We start from the raw sequence: 13,110 nt of genomic DNA, 5'->3' as shown, positions 1-13,110 counted from the left end.
AAAACGGGCCCGAAAATGTCCAGAAGCAATAGCCGCTGTAGGTGACATAAATTTCAAGCTTCCGGGCGGACCGGTCCATCCGAAACACGCCGTAAATTCCGCAGGGAGGAACAGAGCCGGCCGGAAATTGTTCGTACCGCCGGCGAAAAAGGAATGATCCGTCCGCAACAAGATTCTCCAGGAATTCGTATCCCGCGCCAGAGCCGGGCCAGCTTAAAAAATACCCGCGGAGAACGAGCAGGGAGGAGGAGCGCGCGCGGCGAGGTAACTAGCGAGAGCGTTAATTGCTCTCACTCTTAAAATAACACTCGATTACTCGAGCAGCCGAGCCAGCAATTTTCTAAATACGAGCCACGCAAGGGCCAGGGGCTGCAAGGGACACGGGGCGGTTGAAAAACGAGGGTGGCCGCGGCAACCGACGCCCACGCCGCATTTAATTCCTCCTTTCCCGTTTCTCATTGGCGAACCTTGAAATATTCGAGACGCCGCTCAACGCCGCGCCGCGCCGCGCCGCGACAAACTTTTCGGGATTCTTCGCCGAGGAATTCCGCCGCTGGAAAATCTCTCTTTGTTCGGCGGCGGCGTTCGAGTGCTCGTTTCGCGGATGAAAACGTTTAGCTTGGCGAAATGCTATTTTCCTTCCGTCTGACGGTTTTTGCCGCCGGCCTCCGCTGCGCGGGAACGTCCCGGCCGATTTCCACGGCGGTTAGGTTCTTTGGGCATGCCGGCGTACAGGGGTAATTCTAACCCCTTGCCTTACGATTTATTTCTCGACTATGATCGATACAATTACTTTGTTATTAACAATTCGTTGAAAATCGAAAGAAATCTAGATATATTCTGTGGCAATGTATGATATAAAGTACAGTAATTGATAGCAAAAGTACAATATTTAAGTTGAATTCACAAGAATTTGGTAATATCTATGTTTGTTAGACTTGGTTTAACATATTCATCACGAGTCTGACACGTTATTGTAAGACAAGGGGTTAATTTCGGTCTTCCGGGGAGGATTGATGGGTGTTCCCGCTTTTCTTGAGAATGGTACTTTTCTTTGGTGTTATTTGCGACTTTCGGTGCTTGGGATTTGAATATTATTTTCGTGTTGAGGTAATTCGAGTTAGAGGTGTAAGAAATAGAAATTCGGAGGTTTTTCCGTGAAATTGTTGTTAGCCAAATGTGGAAATAGGTCGAATCGGCTCTGTACAGAGAAAAATTCATTTTCGAAGCTATGCGGCGAAATGCTATTTTCCTTCCATCTGACGATTTTGCCGCTGGCCTCCGCTCTGCGGGGACGTTCCGGTTTCCTGGGTAAATTCTTTGAATATACCGGTATACGCAGGTAATTTTAATTTCGATTTTCCGTAGAAATGATGGATATTTCTGCCTTTCTTAAGAATTCCACTTTTCTTTTATATTCCCTGCGACTTTCCTTGCTTCGATTTCGAATATTATTTTCGTGATAATTATTCGTGTTAAGATGATTCAACTTAAAAGTGTGTAAGGAATAAAGATCCAGAAGTCTGTTCGATAAATGTTCGTCAGCGAAACGGAACAGAAAATCATCCGTACCACAAAGTTCATTTCCGAAGTTTCGCCTCGAACCATTTCCAGAGCTCAAAGGAACTGAACCTGACCACCTGTGTCCGTCAGGAAAGAAAGTTTCTATAGACAGGACAGCGCGGCACACGATTTTAACCGTCTGATGATCTTTTGAAGCGAGCTACGTCTCGGAATTGCGCGAAAAGCGACCGGCAATAGTCGTGAAAGGGAATATCGTTCGAGTCCGGCGGGTCCATCGATGTAATTAGTTAATTGCGCGGGGGCGACGAGCGTTAAGGGATGCCTGAGCGTCGCTTGCGTTCGACCGTGACACGGCCGTGACGGTAAAAGCTTGGGGCCGAGGCTGAAAGGCGGCTCGCGGAGCCTCGGAAGGCGCAAAGTGTAACCACTTGCACTCTCGAGCGCGCCTTGTTAATTCTCCATAGGCTGTCGTTGCGACGGGCCGAGCTCGCTGAGCACTACTTTCGAGCACGCTGGTTAACGTGCTCGTCGAGCCGAACCACTCGTAAGAAGTTCCCCGAGCGACGTCTGCTTTTTTATTATCTTGCTGGAGCGGTGAGCGTGACTGCTATCAAGGGACTGGTTTAGAAATTTCATCGGATTTCGAAGATTGCGTGTCAGAAGGCTTAGAAGCTTGTTCTCTTGACGGTGTATTGAAAGAACCGAATTTTGTCGAGTCTGTGAGGTAAAGTGTGCATCTGCGAGGTGAATGGTTGAAGTGGAATCGCTGATTCGTTTCGAAGATTCTAGAAGTCTTAATGTTGATATCTGAGGAGATTGGACTTGGTGTTTAGATTAGAAATGATCAATTTTAAGATTTTGGAAGGGTAACTATACAACTTTTCAACCTCATGAGTTTTCAATTATTTAGCTTTCTCGTTTTTTAGTTTTTATACTTTTCACTTGAGGAATTTGTCAGGTTTTTAACCTTTCACCTTTTCAATCTTTCGATTAAGGAAATTACCAACTTTCCAACCTTTCAATTGATGAATTTATCAATTTTTCAGCTTTCCAAGTTTCCAACTCTTCAGTTGATGAATTCTTCAATTTTTCAGCTCTTCAAATTTTCCAAATTCCAATCCTTTAATTTTCTAATGCTCTAACTTCTCAAATTTCCCAAATTCCAATTCCTAGACTTTATAATGCTCCAATTCTTCAACTTTTCAGTTGCTGAATTTATCAATTTTCAAACTATCAACTTCCCAACCTTTCAATTCTCGAATTAATCAACACCTCAACTTCCCAACCGTTCAATCTTTCAACCTCACACTTTTCAATTTTCAACCCTTCAACCTCCCGACATTCCAATTCTCCCACTTATTTCCTTCCACGGTACCCTCCCCCGTTCACTTCCATCAAACCATATAAATACTAATCACACGATGAATTCGATTGGAACCAATTAAACTGAACGCAACGCGTGATTAAACCGCTCGATAAATAGGCGTCGCAGTGAACGTCGTGGATCCTCGAGGATGACGCCTCGAGACGCCATCATCCTGGATTTCAAACCAGTGATTCAAGCCCGTTGTGCTCCCGACACAGGCGTCGAGAGGGGACTTTCAAACCGGTGGAACAGGCAACTGACGGTTCGCGCTGCTTACGATGTGGAGAGGCGCAGCCTTCAATATCGCCGCTTTCAATTTTCTCCATATAGGTCCTAATGAAGAGATGACCTACGCCGTTGGGATAGCATAAAGGAAAGTCCTCGACACAGGCATACCTTTCTTCTCCCCCTCGCCGCCACTCTGTCAACCCCGAAGGGAAAGGCAATTTCCAACGCGCGGATTCGATCGGGAAAAATTCATTTTTTTCAACCAGCACGTCTAGCGAAAATTAATCCTGGGAACTTCGAACGTACACGTCACGATTCACCCGTTTAGGCTCGCGTCTACTTTATCTAAGTTAACTCTTTGCACTCGAAAGTTTTTCACTTGTAATATTCAACACTTTTCAATTAGATGTAGACAAGATTCTTTAAAATTAATTTATCAAGAAATCACATAAATTAGGGAACAAAGCTATTTTCTTTCAATATTTCACGCATTGATGCAGTATACATAGTTAAATGGTAAATACAAACGTTTATAGTTTTACTGTATCAAATCATCTGGCGCCTGGGAACGCCTCTGGAGTGCAAAGGGTTAACATAAACTCATATAATAATATCTTAATTTTTTCCTCCATTTAGAAGCTTTGACAATTAAAAGAAACTTCATGGATTTCGAAAATATGTAATTAAGATTAATTGAATAATTATCAAACTCGAAAATTGAATTATATATTGGCTAATTGTCGGTTAGTAATATTGATATGTTAACACAAAAACTATATATCAAAGTATTCGATTGAATTGCGTTATCATTGTTACACGATTACTTTGCTAAACGTCATAGATTGCATTATTTTTAACATAGAACAGTTTTTAAATAATCATTTAATTGAGTGAATTATAGTAATTCGATTTAGTTGGGAGTAACCGGTGATACAATATTAAAATAGGCATCTCAAACATTCCAAACAAAATCATGAAATGAAACAAGTCAAGAGTTCCCAGAACTCCCAGCATTACTCAATTCAACCGTAACTCAGTAAGTTAGTTCAACAATCTACTTTAAACCGCCGTGAAAGCTCCAAAATTCTATTCACACGCTACAACTACACACGGATATAACAGTAACGTAACAAAAATCCAACCTACATATTACAACCAGAAATAGAAATACCATGAACTCCACTGAAACCGAGTCAAAGGGTTAAGGGGTTAAATCCCCCAGAAAACAGGGGTAACAACGATCCGCCGTGAATGCTAAAAATTCTATTTACACGCTACAACAACTCTACATAAATTACAATCAAAAACAGAAACACCAGAAACTCCAATGAAACCGAGTCAAAGGATTAAGGGGTTAAATCCCCTAGAAAAACGGGGTAACATCGATCCGCCGCGGATTCCTCGCGGAATTCCCATATAATATTCACCGAACGGGGTGGCGGAGGGGGCGAGTTATTTTATATTCGCGGCGACTCTTCTCTTTGTGGGCCCCGCCGTCTTCTTAACGTGGAACGAAGTTCGCCGGAGTGCGGCTGCGTGGCATAAAGGGAGCAGGAATCTTGCTAGGGGTTGGTTTGACGGTGACGCGAGGCGGCCGGCGGGGGGGGGGGACCGGGTATATTAGATAAGTTCTGTCGCGTGAAGTAGTGCGGTGGAAACTGCCTGCTCCGACGACAGCCTAGAAACCAGCCGAGGGGCTCCGAAACCGGCTACCCCTTGCCCGGGACGCTTTCTTCGCGTCACCGCGTCGGGAGATCGCCGGCTAGGCCCTTCATTAACGGCTAAATGGAGGAAATTGAAAGCCCCGTGCGGATACCGTGCTCTTTGCTTTATTAACGCTAAAACTACCGAGCAATTATAGTAAAAACTGATTATTAAAATTAGGACAATGCGTTTCTTGAGATTTCCATGGTTTGCATTGCTGACACGGATTTCATTGGAAATCTTTAGAAAAACCCTTCATAATTTACATACTTGCAAAATAAACATTCGATTTGATCGAATTCATTATAAAAATTAGAACGATACGTTTCTTGAGTTTCGAATGGTGGCTTGTGTCTGTGCTAACATGAATTTCATTGGAAATCTTTAGAAAAAGGCTTCATAATTTACATGATTGCTAAATTAATTCAATTTGATCGAATTCATTATGAATATTAGAACAATGCGTTTCTTGAGATTCAAATGGTGTCTTGTATCTGGTCAAATACAAATTTTATTGGAAATTTTTAGCCACAGGCTTTATAATTTAAACTCTTGCAACATAAATATTCAGTTTGACTCGTCTGGTAGTTTCAGTGTCAACCATTTGCCTTTAGATTTATTTCTTGACTGTGATCGATAAAACTATTCTGTTATTGATGATTTATTGGAAAATGGGTATTTTAAGTACTTTATATGTCTACATTTGGGCTAGAATGTAATGATTGATAAGGGAAGAATATTTAAGTTGGATTCAAGAGTATATATCTGTTTGATATAATTTTTGTGAGTTTGGAATAGTATTATAAGAGGTGAGTTCTTAAGTGTGTGTTTAGTTGGTTTTGAAGTTGTTATATTTGTTAGATAAGTTTTTATTTTGGATTATAACAGTTTGTGGTGTGAAAGAAAATTAGGAAACTGAATGTTTCTCTTTGTGTCTGTTAGAAATGAGTAATAAGTAGTGATAAGTTAATAATAATATATAATAAATGTTTTCTAGAATAGTGGAGCTTAAAAAGGGAGGATAGGATTAAAGTGATGAACACCTCATTCAACATCCATTCAAGCGACACATTGCACGGATGCACTGCAGAGTCCAACCGGATCCAACACCGATCATTCCTGCGAAATCTCAAAAAAATTACGTTCGGCTGTAAAAGAGACTGTAATACTGAATAAGGGTGCTAGTCGCGCAGCCGGTACGTACACACGCGCTTTTATATATCATCTGAAAAGTTCGTGTCTAAACTGGGATTTAAAGCACGATATTTCACCGGGTTAAAGAGCCGGAATTAAAACGGTCGATAACGTATCACCGGCCATTCCCGTATTTCGTTCGTCGCATAAATTCGTCCGAGCACCGATCGTCCTTTGCGCATCGTCGCTAGAAATTAATCTCATCCCCCTTCGCCTTTAGAAAAGAAGACACAATTTTGGAAAGCAATATGGCCCCTAGACCATTGACCATCTTATATCAGGTTCCCGAGTGACATGAATTTTATCCTTCGCAATCGAAAGATTTCTTAAGATAAATATTTATCATTATCTAATGAAATGTGATATGGAAATAAATATAAGGTAATAAAATTGATTAATAAAGAACGTATTGAACATTTCTTGAAAACTTGGGAACTTGGGAATTTGAGAATTTGGGAACTTAAGGACTTAAGGGCTTAAGAACTTGTGAACTTGAGGACTTGAAAACTTAAAAACTTCAGAACATAGGAACTTGAGAACTAGAGGGATTGAGGACATGAGAACTTAATAACTTAATAACTTAGGAACTTAGGAACTTAAGAACTTGAGAACTTGAGAACTTGAGAACTTGAAAACTTCAGAACTTGGAAACATGAAAACTTAATAACATAAAAATATAAGAACCTAGAAACTCGGAAACTCAGAAACTTAGAAACTTAGAAACTTAGGAACTTAGGAACTTAGGAACATAGGAACTTACCAACTTAACAACTTGGAAATTTAGAAGAACAGAAAGTTACAACTTCTTTAAAAACTTCAGAGCTTGGAAAGTATTTAGTAAATAAAATAGAATAGAATTTCGAATGCGACAATTTAGCAATAAAATATTCTTTGGTCCTCCATTGCCAATTTTATGTGAACCAATAGTAAAGAGGATAAGATCTACAATAAAGAAAGAAAAATCCTTTTTTCGAATGAATCAAGGGTTCACAAGGTTTCGACAGACGTGACGCTAAGTATATTGGGCTGAATACAGATTGAATAGATCCGGTTGCCGGATGTGGAGGAGAATTATCCACTTTGTCTTTGCAAGGAGGATCTGGCCGAGGCTGCTAAGGGTTTTTAGGCTACTTTCGTCGATAGGAAATCTTCTTGGGAAACTTCTTTTCTGATCGCGGCCCAGATTATTCCCTTGTTTCCTCTGATCTCTCAAAGGAGTCGCGCTAAGAGGATCATAATTCAGTTGCCCTCTTCATTCATCCCTTTTCTTTCAACCCCTTCGCTCCCTGATCTCGTTCAATCCAATTAAAAATATTATTTGGCCTACACTTACACCTTTTTACATGAAAACCTTTGACTAGCTGTGAGTTGTCACTCCTTAACTAAATATTCCCTTAACAATTACATAAATTACAGCCAATTTACTCTCAACCATTTTCTAAAAAAAAAGAGATTTCCTTCAAGGATTAAATATCAACTACAGACAATTTGTTCCTACTTCTAAATTAGATCATCTAAAGAGGACAATGATAAAACTCTATAATATAATAATCTAAATAATGTAGACAGAAATTAACATTATCATTATCCACCTGTTAATATATAATATTATCTCTAATTCCACATTCCAAATTCAAGATTACCCCATTCAAAGTCTCACATTTTAAATTTCCTTCAGAGAATTTTTACGTCAGGTTTAAGTGGGTTCTGCTGCCCATTCACCGTATGATCACTCAGAATATAAAGAACCAGTGACACTCATACAATTTTTATTGTCAAAGGACTAAATTCCACCGGGCGAAGGCTCGGCCACTAAAAATTGTACCGGTTACGTGGAACCCGAAAACCGTACCAAGAGAATATTGAAATAATTTATGTCGGTCAATTTCTCTCGCTACGACCCTGGCCTGAATCTTTCATGCGGTCGTTCCAGCCGAGAATGCAATCGCTGCACCGGCTGAATTTTAAATAATGAAGTTCAGATTACATCCGCAAAGGGAGTTAAGTCCTTTAATAAACCGGAAGGAAAGTCTCCGGCATAATTCATTTCGTACACTCTGATGCTTTCAAAGTTCATATCGCGTTACCCCCTCTGCCCACCCCCACCCACCCCTCGGCCACAGCCAGTCGAGGACACCTGAGCCACCGGGCTCCTTTCGTTTTTCCGTTGTGTTGCTGCAATTCCTCTCTTATAATAAAAGAAAGATTAGCCTCTCGGACCGCGGCACCCATTTCTACCCTTCATACATTCACCCTGATAAAACTGAATCACTGGGAAGTAATACGTGGCTGGAAATTCGAGAATATTCCGTACCAAGGCTAACCTAGAGCTAAGTTCAACTTGACTCTTAGCAGTCCTATGTCGAGTCAGACTCGACATTCTATTTTATTGCGACCTCTACCTGTTTTAACAATTTTTTCTATATTTATTTGTATTACAATTGTACCACTTACAGGTAACATTTCAATGACTCCCAAGTATTCTTGAATAAATAAATAGAGCGTCATATTAAGGTGTAATTGAATGAACCTAAGAAACCAAGAGCACTTCAGACCGCAAAGGGTTAACACTAGAACTACCAAGCACTGACATTGACTTTTTGAAATTTCTCTATAGACTGTAAGAGTACATCTATTGGAACTTCAACTGATTGATTCAGTTCGCGTTTTGCCAAATCAATTTCTTTAATCACTTCTCAGAGAAGAATCTGCTGATTTTGATCCGTTTGGTAGCTTAATGCAGCAGTTCCCAACCTTTATGCTACTACGCCTCCCTAAACAAATTTTTTTCCGCACCTCCCTACCTTTAATAGATACAATAATATAGACACGTTTTAAAAAATAATAACTATTTTTAGTAATAAGTTCATTCATTATGGTATAGGTATTATCACATGAACATTAATTCTTTATTAAAAGTTTTGGCGCCTCCCTGGTAATATTCCGCGCCCCCACATTGAAAACCGCGGCTTCAGTGTCAACCAACAAACTTAGCTCACCTTCAAACCATCCGCAACGTTTATCAATCCCACAGCATACACCACACTCATCTCTAACATCCCCCCGATCCAAGGTTAAAATCATCAGACACCGGAACCAGTGTCTCCAGAATCCAATCGAGGAAGGAAGCGGCTGTCCAGCAGCGAGAGGTCAAATTACAAGAGGGATATCGCCGTCCGAATTTGCCGGATCATCAAACAACTTGTCTAATACCTGTGCTCCCGTGTTGAATATACGAGGAGGTCGGGGCCGTCGCGACAATCTAAATCTCACTCCCCCAAGTCGGGGATCAGATTTCCTCGAGCGGTTCAATGCCAACTGGAATCAGGGAGGATGAAAGGACAACGGGCTAGGACTCGGTTCATTTGGCCCCGAACTACGCTCCTGGATAACCCAACGCAGCGCCGGCAGTTCGCCAGTCGACTTAACTTCCGGCCCGAACTTCGACTTGTTTGACGCGCTATCGATTGCGCCCCGGTAACGCCGCTCATTAATACCGAGTAATTACTTTCACGAGTGCCCTTGATACAAACGCGCCGCCCGCGAGAGACTTCTACTCAGCCCCGGGGGTTGACGCGCGTTTACGCGAGTCAATGAAGTGCCGATTAAGTCTTTCTTTCGAAGCCCTTTCTTCGCGGTCGCTCGTGAAACCGAGGCGGCAGCTAATCCTGCTGGGTCTTGGACCCTTCGCGATTGTCCAGGGTCTCTGGGATTGGGGGACGCTTGTTTGGCTATTCGTTTTTTGTTTGCCGTCTGAATCGGGGCGGTCGAGAGGCTGGGGGTGAGTTGAATGGGGATTTTTTAGTTGGGATTTTGGTGTGCTCGAAAGCTGAGGATTAGTGAATATTTCTCGTTTGTTCTTTTGTGTTATTTGTTGGGTGATTGGAAATAGTTAAATTGTGATGGATTGATGATGGATCAGAAGATTGTATTAACTCCTTGAACTACAATGTTGCGTCAGACTCGTGGTTAAGATTTGAAATAGAATTTAAAGCAAACAGACGAATCGAAATGACACATTCCTGATTTCCTTCTTTTGCAATTATGAACATGATGAGAGATGTTTCTGAGAAATTATTGAAGAAATTGATTTAGCAATATGCAAACTGAATTGTAAAGGAATTAATGTTTCGATGTATGCACTTTTAGAATTTCTATACAGGAATTTTGAAAAGTCACTTTAACTGCTCGGTAGTCTTGATGTTAAGGAACATAAATATTACTCAGTTCTTGTGAATCCGAATTAAATGTTATTCTTCTATTATTTATTATACTTTAGAGCAAACATGGAATATATCTACAATTTTTCTTTTTTTCTAATAAATTATTGACAAAGTGGTTGTATCGATCAGAGATAAGAAAGGAATCACAGAGCAAGGGGTTAATTACTTGAAAGTTTGATGTCATTTTATGTATTTTTTCGACAATGCAGCTCGTAAATTGCCCTAATTAACGCCTTGCAGGTGATAGCGGGTGTGCAGCAAGTTTCGAACAGTTTAACAGCCCTTAAAGCAGATGGAAAATTAAGATCAGCCATTAGCCAGCGAGTGGAAGTTCACCACCCACCCCCCGACGAATCGGCAGCTATTGAAACAACTTCCGAATTATTCAAGAATTTATCCAGGTCGGCCGAGAACTTTGAATCGCGTTTTAAGCGATTTCGGTATCGCCCTCCGTCTTCGCCAGTCACACGGATTAAATCACGTATCCACCGATTAACAGGCTCGGAGGCGAACCTTACGGAAATCGGGCAGACGTTTGTCATTACCCGGCCGGAAACAAGGCTTAAGGTAGTCGGAACTCGGTCTGATTAGGTGGAAGAGGGTGAGAAAGGGTCCCCAGATACCCTAACCGAGTTCTTATAATCGGTTTTAACACGTGAATGCTTCGATTTTTAAAATTTGATTGATTTCAAATTCGTATTAAATTGACAATTAGTACACTGAAATATATTATTGGAAATTAAACATTTTCGTACTGCAAACATTGAAACAATTAAAAACTCAGAAAACGATCAAATTTATTTGATTAAGAAATATATCATTCTTTCTCTGAAGAAAATTTCAAGATTGAAAAACTATAAACTTCGTAATTCCTTTGGTTGCAATATTAAAATATTTTCCATCGCTGCAAATATCAAATATCAGAAACCAAACTCACCAGAGGAACAAAACATTCTTCAACCCCTATTAAAAAGATCCCAACCAAAATTTCAAATCAAATCTTCCCAACGAAAGGTGGAAAGTCGATTAAAAAAAACAATGAAAAAGAGACAACTACCACTGACTTTCAATTTCAAATCAAAAATTCCAACGACAGGTCAAAGGTCGGTTAAAGAGAATCTCAATAAAAATGTCTCCTATAAAAATAGAAACAACTGACTTTCAATTTCAAATGAAGAATCTGGAACAGGTCGAAGGTCGATTAAAAAATATCCGAAATGAAAAAGTAGCCAACTACCACTGACTCTCAATTTCAAATGAAAAATCCTAACGACAGATCAAAGAATCTCAATAAAAATTTCTCTCATAAAAATAGAAAAAACTGTCACCGACTTTCAATTTCAAATGAAGAATCTGCAACAGGTCGAAGGTCGATTAAAAAATATTCGAAATGAAAAAGTAGCCAACTACCACTGACTCCCAATTTCAAATGAAAAATCCCAACGGCAGATCAAAGAATCTCAATAAAAGTTTCTCCCATAAAAAAAGAGGTAACTACCGCTGACTTTCAATTTCAGACGAAAAAATTCCCAGCGAAAGGTCACAATCAACTGCCAAAATGGTCCGAAGGTCACGTCCGGGCGCCGACTCGTGGGTAATCGATGCGCATACTTTCTGTGCGAGTATTTCCGCGCATTTCCGCTTAATTTCCAAGCACTCTCGGCAGCCCGGCTCGCCCCCGATCGCCCGCTTCCGGAATCTCGAAAACCGTCCGCCAGGAATGTCGTATATATACAGGGGGGGACGCCCCTTCAAGACGCAGGGGTGGGCCGGTGGCTTGGTATTCGTAGGCATCAACGTTTCCCGGAGTCCCGCGAAACTTCCCTCGTAAAATCACTACGAAGATTTCATTAAGCGAACGTTTACTCGTCATCTGTTCCGAGATAATGAACCTTTCTGGTGACGAGTCGACGCCACGGGAAACCTGGAAAGGAAAGAAGGGAGGACAGTGAAAAGGGGCGGGCCGGGGGGGAGGGTGGGTGGGTTGGCAGAGATATGCAACGAAAAGAGAGTGAAGGGATAACAAGAGCACCGACGAAATGAGAGAATTTATCCTCGGTGTTGCGGGGCCGAGGAATCACTGCGGGCTCTACGGAAACCGCAGACTCTGCGCCCAACCCCCGACCGCCCCCAGGAAATTCATAAAACTTCCGGCGAGACTCAGGGAACCGGGGACACTGCGAGTCACGTCGTGTTGACAACTACTGTCACGCTGCCTGATGAAAAATAGGAAATATAACTAGCGCAATAAGCCTGTAAGTGGCGCGGTGAACTCGGCGCGGTATGTAACGGGTGGCGAGGAAACATTTGCCGGGGTCGTTGGATGGTTTTCGTTTGAATCGTTGCGATTCTGAGGTTTGCGGGATTTCGGTTGCTTTGGGAATTTCGGAGTTTAGGATTTTAATGAATGTTTGGAAATTGGTGGATGGAATGTTTATTGTATTGCATAGGGATATTTGAAAGGTTAGTGAAGCGAGGTGTTTTAGGTTTCTTGGAGTTTAGGAACGTTGATGTTTCAGTTGAGAAAAATATTTTGATTTTTATGGTAGAGGAGATATATGTTTCTAAATCGAGCAAATAAAATTGTTTGTAATACTGAAAGGTTTAAAAATATGTTTTAAATGTAAGTAAACAAAGTACTAGGAATCCTAAATATAATTTTTGACGACCAATACACCTGAAGTATGAAAAAAATATTCGCATCTCAACTGAACGAAATATTCCAAATATCCTGTAGCTTAAAAAAAATATTCCCGACTCGAATAAATAAAATATTTATTCTTTTTTAATACCTCAAAACCGCGGGAAGTAAAATATTTCAAATACTGTAAGCTGTAAAAAAATATTTCAGAAACGAATGAAAAAAAAATA

The 13,110-nt window shown here is 40.8% G+C and overlaps 1 protein-coding gene across 2 annotated transcripts in view; it reads right to left on the bottom strand.

Moving 5' to 3' along the window:
- Window positions 1-13,110, bottom strand: part of LOC116424529 (uncharacterized) — a 368,994-nt gene that overhangs the window by 322,995 nt on the left and 32,889 nt on the right. The window lies entirely within an intron of this gene.

Source organism: Nomia melanderi, chromosome 2, assembly GCF_051020985.1.
Source record: "Nomia melanderi isolate GNS246 chromosome 2, iyNomMela1, whole genome shotgun sequence".
Lineage (NCBI taxonomy): Eukaryota > Metazoa > Arthropoda > Insecta > Hymenoptera > Halictidae > Nomia > Nomia melanderi.
Note: the sequence above shows the minus strand (reverse complement) of the source record. Positions and strands in the feature narration are given on the sequence as shown.